At 28.7% G+C, this 15,746-nt stretch overlaps 1 long non-coding RNA gene across 1 annotated transcript in view; it reads right to left on the bottom strand.

Annotated features, from left to right (window-relative positions):
• The window catches only part of LOC132918619 (uncharacterized), a 93,221-nt gene that overhangs the window by 51,395 nt on the left and 26,080 nt on the right, over positions 1-15,746 (bottom strand). The window lies entirely within an intron of this gene.

Below are 15,746 nucleotides of genomic sequence, written 5' to 3'. Positions count from 1 at the left end.
TCGCTAAAGAATAAGACATAAATACAAGTGCTTTTCCTGTAACCCGCAACCGACTGAACAAACAATAAAAACATCTCCTGCAGCTCTATTTCCGAATAGTTTTTTTTGGTTCGCGAAACTCTAAACCTCTTTTGTAGCCTATCCTTCTACCCTTAATAAAATATGTTGTATTATATTATGTAAACGATATAACTGTCAACGCGTACTTAAGGATATAATATTATTGTGACGTGTGCTATCGTGGAAATTGTACGCATTGTGTGAATTCTGGTATACACATAATAAAGACATAAACGGTTAAAATACAACGTTGTAAAATATCAATAGGCATAGACAGTTTTTTAAAACTTTGAACAATTTCATATATAGTTACTCTTAAGTCGTGCGGCTGATCGCTGATGGACTCAACTCGCAGTTGTTTTTGACATTTTATAATATTATGTATCATGTTTGAACTAGTGGAAGTATAATAATACAAGGAAACAGATTTTGCAATGGCATAATATACGATATATATTATACTCATAAGTTGTAAGGCAAGGACAGCAAATCGTGCCGGTGCACGGTATTGCGTCCTCTGCTTAAACTAGTTTAAAAAAAATTTAAAAAAACATAAAAACGTGACTTGCACGCCTCGCCAATAAATGTAATAATTGTTTACTATCAGTAAGCACTACTACAGTAGTAGGTATACCTACTATACCTATAATAGAAGTTGTAAATTGTAGAATAAACATGATAATTGATAGCTTATTAACGTTCGCGCTCTTCCCGCAGGCATCTATCGCAGCCGATATACATAATAATATGTATCATTAAAAACAAATTTATTATTAATATTTTTTTTTTACGTTATACATTTTAATGTAGTTCTTATCATTAATATATAAATTATATTTAAAAGTAGTGCAAGCAAATGCTTTTATTTTTACCAAACATACAATAGGTAATATATAATATCATAGATATCCAAAACGTAAACAAATAAAATAAATGCACAGCCTCATAGAAAAATATGGTACACAACTAATGTGTGATTGCTATTATTACATATAATTTCGCTAGTTTTGTAGTAGCACATCATTACTTAATTTTTACACCTGTGTAGATTAGGTACAAAACTACAAAATACATTTACATAATAAGCGTGCATTCGAATAATATATGATTTTATAGGTCAACGAAAATAATTTACCGAAAGCACGCCAAAACGTGAAATCGCTTATTAATCCGTTTGCGGAATTAACGTGGTAATCATTTTTAATTTATAAATAATAATCAAATCAATACACATATTATAACAAACAGCGGTCTTACAGTAGCTAACACATAATGATATTACTCTGTAATACGGATTAATTTCCGATCATTCTATCTTTTTCAAGGTGAAAGCAGCCCAAGGGAGGGGATGAATAATATTAATTAGACGATACAATATCAATATATGTTTTATACTAATTGTATGGTACCTATTCGTTTTAGACTATAATAAACGACAATATTATAATTTTTAGGTATTATTAATATCATACATATTCATATTGACATACTACATAAAATTTCGTAGCACGGAAAACAAATTCAGGAGAGAAATCCATTGTAAATACAAAAATTAAATATTTTTATGATTAGTCTTAAATTAATATTGAAAAACAAATAGTGTATATAGTACAGACGTACACTAATATACGCTCTGCACACTAAATAAATAATATGAAACAAGTTTATCAGTGAGGCCCATTATCTTTTTCAAATAAATAAATAATAATAATAATAATAATGTATATTATATGTATATGTAGGGAACCAATACAAATTAATCTTGCATGGTGTGCATAATATACTAATATGTGAATATGTCAAATACTAATGTTTTTTGGAAACACTTCGGCCAGATTAGAGCCTGTAGGTCACTCGATATTTTTAAAATGTCATCGAATCCTATGTGAATCAAACGGATACATTGTTAATACGAAACAACGTCCGTTATATTAAATGACAATAAAAAAATACTATATCTATTTTACGAGTAAGTGTGTATTCTACTATAGCAGATAGGTATATATAATATAAAATATGACGTGACAAAGCGTATTGATACTATCTTCCTATATATTCTATACTATATACGCATACTTTTTCAATATAAGTCGTACAAACGATAACATATATTGAACTCACATCATGTATTATTCCTATAAAATAGGATGATTCGATTATTTTTATTGTTATATATTTTTAGATTCTGAGTAGAGCGATAAATGTATTGATTTTAATGATGCGTGTGTGGTTTTTTTCTGTATACCTACACTATAAGATAAGCAGTTGAAAAAAATATTTCGATCTTCAATTTTTAGGCTGGTTTTTGATAGAAAATTGTATCTAGTTTGTATTTTAAAGAAATAAAAATTTTAAATTCACAGTATTTTTCAAAATAATCGACAATCACAAATAAAATCAGTAGTTTATGTGATGTAACTCGAAATCAATTACTCAATATTATATTATGAATGATAATTGTGCGTACAAATAACTATAGTATCTTCATCATTTATTATTACAATGAATAATATATTTTTTTTAATATACATAATATGTAATGCACTCTCTTCGAATTATTAGTACCTATCAATATAATATATTGCAAAATTTCGCAACCTAAAAAAAATAGTAATAAATAATAAAAAATAATAGTATTCAAATAAAAATAGTTTCAACGTTTTTGTTTATTGTTATTCAATATAGGTACTCAAGATTATATTATGTAATCAAAAACGTCTTTCTTTTTCTTTAAAATAAATTCTTTAAAGGTACATGGTATATTATGATATAAATTATATAAATTATAGTTTTCAAAAAGTAAAAACACCCTCTCCACCCCACGCCCAAAACTTTTTATTAACATGAACAATGTTAAAATATTTTTTAACTTTTTTTAAACAACATTATTTCATAAAATAAAATTCCACAGAGGTGAAAAGGACCTGATTCACACATCACACCTTGAAACACCCCTCGTTGCAAGTATCACCTTAGCGAATATTGTACAATAAAAAATGTATAAAATAGTATTTGTATTTTGATACATAAAAAGTAAAAACGACTTTTCAAATATTTCTATATTTCAGTTGTGCCACTTTTTCACTAGATTTGTGAACTATTAGGTATTTATATTGTTATAGCATGTAGAATAAATCGATATCGTTCTCACACGTATATTGGTATTCATACAACGTAATAAAAGCTTGATATATTATGTATTATAAATCATAGTATTACACATTTACACCTAGCTTTAATACGTCTGTGTATAATTTATTATGTACAATCCATGTCTTTAAAAATTATTAAAAAGCTATTCAATCCAATGTTTTATGAGCGTTCAATGAGGATAGTATTACAATAATTTAACACATACTAAGTGATGATTTTACTGAAAATTAAAACCGTCGGTAAAAAAAAAAGTATTAGTTTGATCACTACAAAAAAAATGAAAAAAAAAATGATTAAAATAATTTTTATGTAGCTCGTATAAAAATAAAATGCATGTAATACACGTGGATCATTCAGAGCATTTCGACACGTCGAGAAGCTTTTTAATTGTTTTATTTGATTTTACTTGACAAAACGTCGTGCGGACATAACATTGTGTATCATTGCAATAAATGCGCGCGCGTGTTGGTGTATATGTGTTTGTGTGTAATGTGTATAGTATTATATTTTATATTTATATATTATTTACAATAATATACAATAAATAATATATATATATATTCGGATTAATATAAAGTATTTTTTTTTTCACAACACCGCGACCGTTGCCGGTGTGGCAGTCTTCTCGCCGCCGTCGAAATAGAAACGAGACATTGCGTCAGCCGAGTTGTTTTCCTCCTCCAGTATATATCATTATAAATGTACAGCGCGGTTCACCTACTTCTTCCGCACCGGCGAGCATTAATTTTACGTGTACACATAATATGACTCAGCCAGTTGTTGTACACAACACTATTATTTTGTGTGTTTTAATTAATTTTTTTCCACTCGACCGTCGCTCGAAAGGAATTATTATCGTATTATACGGTCATCTCGATCGCGTGTACAATGTATTATTTGAATATAATAATATAATATACTCTATAAGTGTATAAATCTGTAATATATATTATATAATCGTATACAAGGTGATTTTTTTTTTAAGGTGACACTCATATTTTTTTAACAAGTAAATACTACTACTACTAATAATAATAAGTATAATAATGTTTTTAGAAATATTTTTCTACATAATTTAAATTTATATTAAGATATTTTTGGAGAAAAAAAATATTTTTTTTTTAGTTTTATAACAAACATTTTCGTACGTTTTTAATTTCATATTCAAAGCAAAATATTTTTCTGAGAATTAAAATCTATAAAAACCGAATATCGAAGTGTACAGTTAATAATTTTGGTATTTCAAGTTTGAACGAGCAGAGTATATACTTCAATACATTTTACAAAATATAGTATATTTATCCATGTGCCACTCCATATAGATTTTACTTTTTAGCCATTCATATTACGACAGATTAAATAACAGTAGAAAGAAAACAATTTTTTTAATTTATATGGAAAATAAATTCCCACTGCTTATTTCCCAAAAATGACATACGATGAGTGTTCGGTAATAACAATTTTTTTTAGTACGAGTATAATATGATAAGTTATTAAGTCTAATCTAACCTTAATAATAACAATCACGTATTCATTCCCAATCCAACCACTCTGTATTACGTGCCACGCATAGGTCTAATGTATATATTATTTTTGTATCGCAGACCGCCGTATTAATTACTATATTTACATTTAATTTCCTTAGTTTTTGAGAACGCACAATCATTTATCGTGAAATATTACAAATAATAAATATTTCTTAAAACAGTACAGCAGGCTATGACTAATGCACAGTAGTTAAACGTTCCATTATGGTTGAGCTCAACGTACCTATCGTACCTACTATATTATTGTAATTATCTACACAGATTCGGAGCAGTGATACTACATTATAATAAAGCGTTTAACGGTGCCGCGGAGACGATATTTTTAAACTGTTCTTATTTTATTTTTTCGCTTTTTATACATTATAAACCATAAAGCCGAGTCTTGTGCCTTTTATCGTATCAAGATTGGCCACTGTAACTTGTATTCGCGGTATCATGCTCTGGCCATCTACTGGAAGATTTCCACTATTCCCAGAGTTGGGTAGAGTTCAACTTTTGGACACAACACGGTAGGCGACGTACACCAGTGAACCCGACTTAATAAAATATATCTCATTACAGGTATTACACTACAACACTCGATTCTGTTTTTACGTTTTTCTGTATAATATAAATTCAATAAATATTATTGTTTAGATACACATTTTACTTCCGAGACGGTTTTTTTTTTATCACGTTTCCGATACAAAACTACGGCAGTACAGGGCTATATAGTATAATGTATTTGTTTATTTATTTATAGTTTATACAGTAATGTGCTTTATTTATAAAATTAAAATTAAAAACGTGCAAAGCAAAGCCATGTATACTATACTGCACACCAAACGAAACAAAGGCATTTATGAGACACCACACGTATACGCGTCCTGATTTCAGTATAGAAACATAAACATTTTACTTCCGGATCGTGTAAATACATATCATGGCATATGGTATAGCCTTTGTGTCCGTACCACCGGAGCGTAATGTTAATTTTCCGATACTTTCCATGCCCCCCATTGGCTCTCGTGGTTATTGTTCTCCACGGATGAACGGAAAATGTTATACACAAAATAAAAGCCATACCTTAGAATTTAACACAAAGAAAAACGATAAAAGTTCAATCGATTGATTAAAGTTTTAAAGCTGCGGTGTATAATATTGACGGGATTAAAGTTTAAAGATCAGAAGTTTGATGTTATTTTTATATGTTTAACTTAATTATTCATATAGTAAATAGTATTTTTTAATATCGCCTGACTAACAAACTTATAGTTATCTTTTATTATCTATTTATAATTTTGTGAAAATATTTTTTTTGTTTTTATATTATATAATATTATTACAAAATTATAACAAAATGTGTGATTTGTACAGGTCTCAAAACGTGTCTATCATTGAAAAATAATTTTTATTTGATTATATAACTTAGATATAATATACGAGTATACGAAAAATATAAAACAAAAAGTTGAACATTGATTTTTAATATTTTTTGTTGTGTTAGGTCATTATAATATGATGGTATTGAAATATGGTATAATTATACCGGTTAATTCAAAAAAATAAAAATAGTAACGCCATCCCTCCTCCCGGGTCACGGACATTTTGGATTAAAAGTTAAAAGGCTATATATGCACAACACACTCGGGCACACGGCTTATAATTGTATAATAATATGTTACGGCCGCCTAACGCATCGGGTACACATCTCATTTGGTCGGAAGCGAGTGAGAGAAAGACAAAGAGGTTGCGTGTGAGAGACAGAGCGAGAGCGAATTAGAGAGTGATCGACGGTCACCCGGTATCTACACACACACAGTCCATTAGCTAGCTCAAGGTTATACATCATATTAATGTACACAAACAAACACTGCACACACACACACAAGCGCGGGCCTAGCACACACATACATTAAGCCTATATAGACATTACGGCGTTAGTATATATATATAAATGTATGCATAAGAAATGCGCACAAAAAAAAATTTATCTCCTCGAGAGGCTATACCGATGAACACGCGTGGCAGACGCCAAATCAATATTTGCTTTCAATCTATATATATATATATATATATATACATACACACACACACACATATGTTTTATACACGCACGCACAGAAACACACTCATTCACTCACTGTGTTGATGTAAAAAAAAAAAAGCAGCGTACCTACCTCTCTGGGCAGTATATATTTTTTTATTATATTTTTTTTTCTGAACACTTCTTAGTTTTCTAACGCGACGAAAAAAAAAAACCATCCATAAATCTGATACAGCCTATAACCGTCACTGCTATAACTGTCGTCCTATTTATACACGGTTTATATTATATAAACGTATGATATGTATACACCGCGGCGTATAATATATGAATCGTGATCGATAGCGATGATGTGTGTGCATAGGTTTGACTTAAAAGCGCAGGGAAATGTATTCAGTTAATGCACAGAAAAAGTTAGCTCGAGTCAGTCAACCCAAGTCAACGCAATCAATAATATATTATCTAACTGTATAACAGTTTAAAGTTAACGGATAAAAGTAATAACTAATTTAAATCGATTAAATAAAAGTTAATTCGTTTTTTTTTTATTTCCACCCGAGTTACCTGAGCAACTTTCAAATGTTTTTAAAAATAATTACCTATCTCGTTAAAAATGCATCATCATACTATTCCATCTCATTGCACACTGAAGTGGTAAGCGGGTTAGGTAATTATTACCTGCATGTTTGTGTCTTCTAAATTATTAAATCAAGAAATATTTATGCTTTATTTTTATTTAAAATTATTGCAAACAGTATAAAACAGTAGGATTAAAATAAAAATTATTTTTTGTTTACAATTTTAACTATGATTAAATTGTATGTTTAAACGCTATTTCAACTTAACTTATGCATTAAGTATTTATTTAAAAACTAACTTGACTATTAAAATTAAAAATTAAGCTAACTAGTTAATGCCTTACACCTTTATTGTGTATTATATATTTATATTACATCATTTAAATATATGTATGTTTTTCACAAAACGGATATATAACTTATTAAATTAGTTAAATGGACCTAATTACGCTATTTTTAACAATTATTAATATTTTTCAATATTTTCTGTAATTCGTTGATGCTTATAAAAGGGTGTTGAGTTAAGTTTATCCAAGTATTAGTAAAATATTAATAGTAGGTTTCATCAATTTTAAGTGACTATTGTAATAATAAGCAATATTAGTACAGTGCCTACATAGATGAAATAACTACTGACATCGCATATTTATTAGTTTTCGAAAATATATATCAACTATACTTATATTATATGTTCGTCTAAACTACTTATTCGATTTATATGCGCTGTGCATATTCCCTTATCTGCTACAGTGTCCAGTCCTCGTGGATTTCAATGGCAGGCAATTTCAGCAATACGAATTCAACCCAATTATTAAAAGTTAACCTATACATATGCATACATCGACCTTACTAATAAGTCATACGAGTATTTACATAACCATCATTCTGAGGACGTATTATATATTTTATCAAATGAACGATTCAGGGTGGTTGTCGTTGCGGTGTAGTGTAGTGTGCATTTTTTTCTTTTACACGTGCCATATAGAGAAAAAAGTCATTAAAGCGTTAAACGACCTCTTCCATTTCACTTCTCGCCCCTTCAAATGCAAGTATCGAAAACTATATATATATCTACACGTATTTTATTATATAAACGGCAATAAATACGCAGAAATGTTCACTATACTTATGTATCGAATAGTTAAAGCGGCAATTCGTAGAACTCCGCGGTTAGAGATGTAAATAGTGTATATGTAAGTAATATAACTGTACAAGTACCTACTTACGGTATAATATATTGTATAATGTAAATGTGCGTGCATTATATACCAACAAAGTGATGAGTATAGAGAACTGTATAAATCTAAAGTATAGGTTATTATTTTATGTGTTGGGTTATGGTATACTCCTCATGTAGTGTATTATATATACCTTATTATTATATATACATTTATGTTCAGGTTCGCAGTGTTCCGCTGTACCACCGCGGCGTATATAATGATATAAAATCATTACGTATTTACGTGTAGGTTATTATTTAGAATTTAAATTATAGACCAACCACCGGTGCATCGTATATTCGTACATAATATTATGCACCACATATAATGCAATATACGAGGTTAGTAAAGTTATACTATACTATTTAAATAACAAGAGTTAATCTACCAATCAAGACCGTGAAAAAAAAATGTGCATACACTTCTATATCACTATCGAATAATAAGAAAAACAGATGAGAATTCGTGTTTAATATATATATATATTTTTTTTTTTAATTCTATTATATCAAAACGACACATAAAACGGTTTATGTGTATTTACTATTTTCCTGTCACGCAAAAAAACGAATGAGTGTTAAAATAAACGTTTTAATCCGTCACGCGTTAAGAAAAAACGCGTATGCGACCTTAGTGCGTATTATTATTATATTTCATAACAACATCAGTTATCATCGTTTGGTATATGTATGTATGTATGTATATATAGTATCAATAGCGCCAGTCAATTTTATTGGATACAAATAATCCTGTCCGTCTGCACTCTGCGGCGTATGCTGTTAGAATATCCCCGAAGTCGCTTTGATATTCATATAGTCAGAACAATCGTCAGACTACAGATGTGCTCCGAGTGCTCCGGGTAAATGCGTACAACGCAGATCATCTGCGTTGGTCAGCGAGTGTTGCGAGACTGTTACGAGTCGCCGAGAAAAGAACCGACGACAGTTTAATTTTTTTTTATTCACTAACGACGTTTTGCGTACTCAAAAAATAATATAAAGCACATTCTGTAATAGCATCGTGTGTGTGTGTGTGTGTGTATGCACAATGTCGCAAACGTACGAGAATAATAATAATATATATAATATTATATTATAATATTATCATGTATGCCTATAGTATACCTATGTGTACGAAACGCATCGCACATTTCTATCGGAACATTCGGAACAACCGACGAGCGGTGTTTGTATATTATATGCCTATATACTGTAGTACGTACGTATACCCAGTACGCATATAATATGTACTGTATAAGTACGCACGACGTTATTATAGTCCTGATTAGCCAAGGATCGGAGATTTACACATATAATGGTAATAATAATAAATAATAATAAACGTTGGACCTGCGACAAGCCCAGCCTGCAGTGGCCGCTGCAACGAGGAAAAATTACGAAACGGGTTATATTCAGCTCACGGCTGACCAAGTCCTAGAGTCTGTGCGTAAGTGTATGTGGGTTTATATAATATAATGTAATATATGCTATACCTATAGACAATGTATATTTATCGTGTATGTATAAATGAGAAGAGGAAACGCACGACTCTGTGCAGTCAATTACTTCGTGTATACATAAATAATTTATATCCGTACATATTATAGGTACTATACATATAATATATATTATGTATATTTTTTTTTGTTTACTTTATGAATGATAATCACAAATAATGTATGAAAACAAAAAAAAGACTCGAATAGTATCGCGTGGTTTCGTAAAATTATGATAATTACGAGAAAATAAAATATATTTTATTTAAATCTCAATCAGTGATTTGGAACGCGCGCATATCACGCATAATATTATATATTATAATATCGTACATGGCGTGTTATTATTATTGTACACACGTGAAATTAAATGCACCGAATCGGTTAGTGTTACGTCCGGTTTGATTGTGTTCGCGTCCCGGGTGGCCGAGTTATGACGATATGAGTACACCGTCCAAAAAAAACATACTTTGGTTCCAAAAAAGTCCGAAAAATAATTAACTATAACGGAAACCACCGCGGCCTAGTCATGGCGATTTACGAGCCCCTTCTTTCCTTTGGCTACATTACACTTCCCGTTTCGTTTTTTCCCGTCGACCATAAATTTAATAATTCGCCGCGATTATGCCACATACATCTTTTTTTCTTTATTTAAAACGTTCTCAAAATCTACGTGTACCGCATAAAAAAATAGACAGATAAGCTTTTAGAAATTCATCGTGTTGTATATGTGTTACACATAGGTATAATCTATTCTATTTTATCATATTATAAGGAAACAAAATTACATTTTCCTACGCAGTCCTGAATACAAGCACAGAATAGTAATTGTATACGTTAAAATTGAAGAAAATTTAAAGCCTATTATTGCTATTATTTGCAGTGGTGATTTCAGTAAATGTTGACAGTCATCGTAGTAAAATGAATACTACAAAATATTATATATTTAACTGGCATATAAATGTCAACAGTTATTAATTATTATAATATTGAAATAGTCATAAAAAGAAAATAAACGATATTTTTACGCATAACGTCATTACACAATGTCGACAACATATTTTAATAATTTAATAGAACTTATTGTTCCATATATTCTGCAGTTTGTTTCTTATGTGGTTGACAAAACGTATATTCCTATCTCTGCCCAGTTTATTAGTATAATCTGTTTTACGATAAGTCAATTCTTATTTTCTTCTAATTTTCTATAGATCAAATTTTAACAAACTTTCATCATCGTGTAATTCTTCACAGGTATCTCGTGGATGGGTTGTCCTTATATAGCTGTTCCTATATAGGGATGTGTGTGATTTATTGTATTATAATTTAATGTTTCTTTAATCATATCATTTATTATACCATGATCGATTGTTCCTCTTTCCATTTTTTAAGAGTTTATCTGCTGTTGTCGTTGTTAGGGGGTTTACGAGTTTCAAAAAAATGTATTCTTAAATTAAGTCGCTTTTCGGGTGGTACTATAAACATTTTTAATTTTTTTAAATTTTTCTTTTATAAATATCAAAAAAATATTTTTCTCAAATGTTCTCCTTCTTACAATCACTCTACTTTTTGCTCATCTATTCCTTAATACTCAACTACAACGAGTCATACTCTCCTCGTCACATTTGATAACAACCAGGCACACAGTAATAATTACTTTAAATAATAATACTGTAATCAAGTCACAAAAAGGATAATTAAAGCTAAATAAGGTTTAGTCTTAGGTCAAAAGCTGAAAAGTAAAAATTATTAATGAAAAATCCACCTAGAAGAATTTTTCCTTAAAGTGAATTAACTCCACTCAAATTTAATACTAAAAAATATATTTGTTATTAGTTAACAAAATATCCAAAGTATCACTTTGGATAAAAATTTAACATTATTTTAAGACTTATATCAGTTTTTTTAATTAATTTTCTTTCCTTTCTATTTTAGTATAGTTTAAACTAAACAGAGACAAAAACAACTTAATTTAAAAATTTGACGTAAGTCTTTACAATATTTACAAATCAAATCGTTGAACAAGTATGATGGTTGTCTTATAACATTCAAATATTTAATTCTGGGGCTCTGTTAAACCCACGAACATTCACTCATGATACTCTTTGTATAATTATTTAAAATTTAAACAGTTAACTAACTTCCAAAAAGCCACAACAAACAATTTCATTCAAAATTAATGAATCATATACGTACAAACCATTTTGTGAAAAAATATATACCCTTTCCTACATAGTCAAAAAATATTCTCCTTCAAAACTGGATAGAAACCTGTTAATGTTGCTTAAAAATAATTTAAAACAGATTTTAAATTTATATTTTAATAAAGAAAGGGTCTCATTCTACTCCTGCGTTATATCATTCATCGTTTATTTTAGCTTTTTAGATTTGTCGCTATTTTATGTATTATACATAATGTATACTATAATTTTATTCTTTATCAATTTCAAAAAAATTTTCTATGAATAAATAATTATTTTGGCATAAAAAAAGCTTAATTCAGTTTTTATATAAAAAAAAAAATTACAATCAAAATTTACCTATTATTTTGATAATATATTGTATGCTGTATGCATAATATAATTTTCCGTAGAGAACAATAATAAAATTACGATATTTGATTTCCTGTTTCTGAATTGTCAACATTAATTATGGTAAAAATTAAAATATATTATTAACTATTAAACCTAATTGAGATATAATTCAAAATTAATTTATGGTTATTAAATTAATTTGTGTATGTGTAATTATAAAATAAATATAAAATATACGTCTCTTACTTTAATATATATAATATTAAATCACTATAATGACTTACATCCTTATACTACAGAATGAACAAAACTTTGTCAACTGGGACAACTGGTTAAAAATTTTTGGACTTATTGTTGCATACCATATGTTCCTGTGCAGGAGATCTGTCTAAAAAACACACAACTATTGTACAAACCTCCAAATGTCTGTATGTTGTGTGTACCGTACCTACATACTTGTATACGGTGGTGGCTACGATATTGCGTCAACTTTTGACAATTAATTTCAACGGCGTACAATTACATCGTGAAACGAATAATTAATTTTCGGATGCTGAAAGAATATGATACCTATATAAAGTGTACACATTTCGCAGTCATACCCAGCATCACTCTTCTTGCGTTATAAATTATATTATCATTGCTGCAGTATGTATACGCTGCAGACGCGACTTTACCACTATACTGTCTTAGACACATTACTATATTTTATAGACGATCCCAGAGTAATGCTCTGAGGACAGCTTATTAAATATATTATAATGTATAAGTTATAAAGGAAGTGTATACGATGTGTGTGTGTGTATATATATAATATACACTGTACATAATACGATTAATACGTCAGTTTTTGACGTGTTCTTAAATTGGTCATCAATTATGCATTATATGCACATAATAATCGCATACACATTACACACACGCATACACACATGCATACGATATACATGTATATGTAGATATAAATAATATATAAACACATACCTATACATTACATGTCTACATTTTAATGGTTAGTAGTGCATTCTAACATGGCTTCTTTCACTTTAAAAATGGATTATTATATGAAATTATCTATTTAAATCTAATTTTTTATTAACAACAATAACGACAAAAGTTATAAAATCCCATAGACTGAACCGAAATTCTAACATATCATAGAATAAAATATTTCTATTGTTTCACGATGGGAAAGTTGTAAATACAATATAATAAAAGTGACATATTTCACTAAGTGTATGTGGATGATGATGCGACCAAACATTAATTGTTATACACATTGAGTTAAAAATATATTTAAATCTAAACACATTATACAACTCATTTGTTGGGGATAGGCTATTTTATTAATTGACATATCATTATATTCCGAATCCAGACATTTAAATGTATAATATCTAATTGTTAAAGTTATTGTTATATGTATAGATATATTGACTATTTACAATTTTAAATAAACCGCAAATTTGTTTCTTCTCAATGAACTGCAATGGATATAATGCATCACACTATTATAGTTATTACTTTAATAAATAAATCATGTCGAGTAGGTAATAATTGTAACGGCATGATAAATAGTCAATGAATTATTTTTACAACTTTTAGTTGGAAAATTTTCACCTTTTAATTCTGATAATAAATTATTATATATGTTTACATACTGTTTTTTTCAAAAACGATACAATGTTATAAATGTATACTTACTATTATTACTATATCGTTATTATAATCCCTCGAGCTTTCGTGCAGTGTACGATGTACCTATGAATCTCCCACAACATTAAGTACACATTTTCACGAAATTATTATAATGTATATCTATGCTGTATAACAAATACATTCGATGGATTCGACGCGGTTTACTTCCGTAAGTCCATTATCAGTGCGCCATAAAACATATCACGTTTGTAACAAATCGATAAGAATCCATATGCAAATATACTATAATAACATTATACATGTATCTACTGCAATTAATTATTTTTTTTTATCTATAACAATCATATATTAACAGTATAATTTAATGAAAAATTATATGCTTTGTAGACTTGTATATTATTATGTACCTATATCAAAATTATGTATAATCGTATTATTGAAACACGCTAATAAGACGGCTGATCGCTGGATCATATTCGAGCAGACTGTAACAGTGTAACAGATCATTACACTGTAATAATGATTATTTATTCTTTTTATTATTATTTATTACTATAATAGCCATTCGTCGATAAACGCGTTAGTTTTATGTATTTTACTATTACTTATCACTTCAGAAAACATATCGGATTACACGTCATGTTCCCTATTACAGTCTGCACCACAATCATGCGAACATTTGTATTACTTATGTATATAATATTATATATCACGTGTACTGCAGACTGCAGTATACATTATACATACAGTGATTCTTAAAATGCGAATTTATTTATATAAACAAATTTTATATAAAAAATATCGTTGAACTTTTTAAATTGACAAACCTTTGTTCGTTAGAAATGATAAATTACCAGTACAATATTTTATTACTGCAACGTGGTTTCCTATTTAAAAAAAAATCAAAAAAAAAACGTTGTTACCTACTTGTGTTTCGTGTAAAATGCGTCACGAATAATTTGGGACTTATACAAAGTATTATATAGTTGGTCGTTTGGCCATACTATGCATTATATTATAATATGAATTATTCCAAAAATAATAATGAAACACGTCATATTATATTATTATACATTGTTTAAAGTTATGTTGTGTATTATAATAGTATTATATTTTAAACTAACAATTTACCTAGAACAATAGTACCATAATAAAGTAATTATATTTTTTGTAACAAATTTTTTCAGATGGCTCAGAGGAATAAATGCACAGCGCTCAACCAATAACCATTATGAATAAATTAAAACTTAAAATGCATTCGACAAAACTTCGACGTAATAAAATACATTTAGAAAAATTTAGAGTCTCTGGAGAAATGATGTGTTGATGTATATAATAATTGTATCAGTATATGTTTATACTTTACAAAACTTGCTTGACGCAGTGCAAGAAAATAAACTTATTCAAACTGCAGAAAATACCCTCGTTGTGGAACGCATATAATATTATTCAATGAAATAATAAATTCCCGTGA

The sequence above is a fragment of the Rhopalosiphum padi genome, chromosome 1, assembly GCF_020882245.1.
Source record: "Rhopalosiphum padi isolate XX-2018 chromosome 1, ASM2088224v1, whole genome shotgun sequence".
Classification (NCBI taxonomy): Eukaryota; Metazoa; Arthropoda; class Insecta; order Hemiptera; family Aphididae; genus Rhopalosiphum; species Rhopalosiphum padi.
This window is presented reverse-complemented; position numbering and strand designations above follow the sequence as displayed.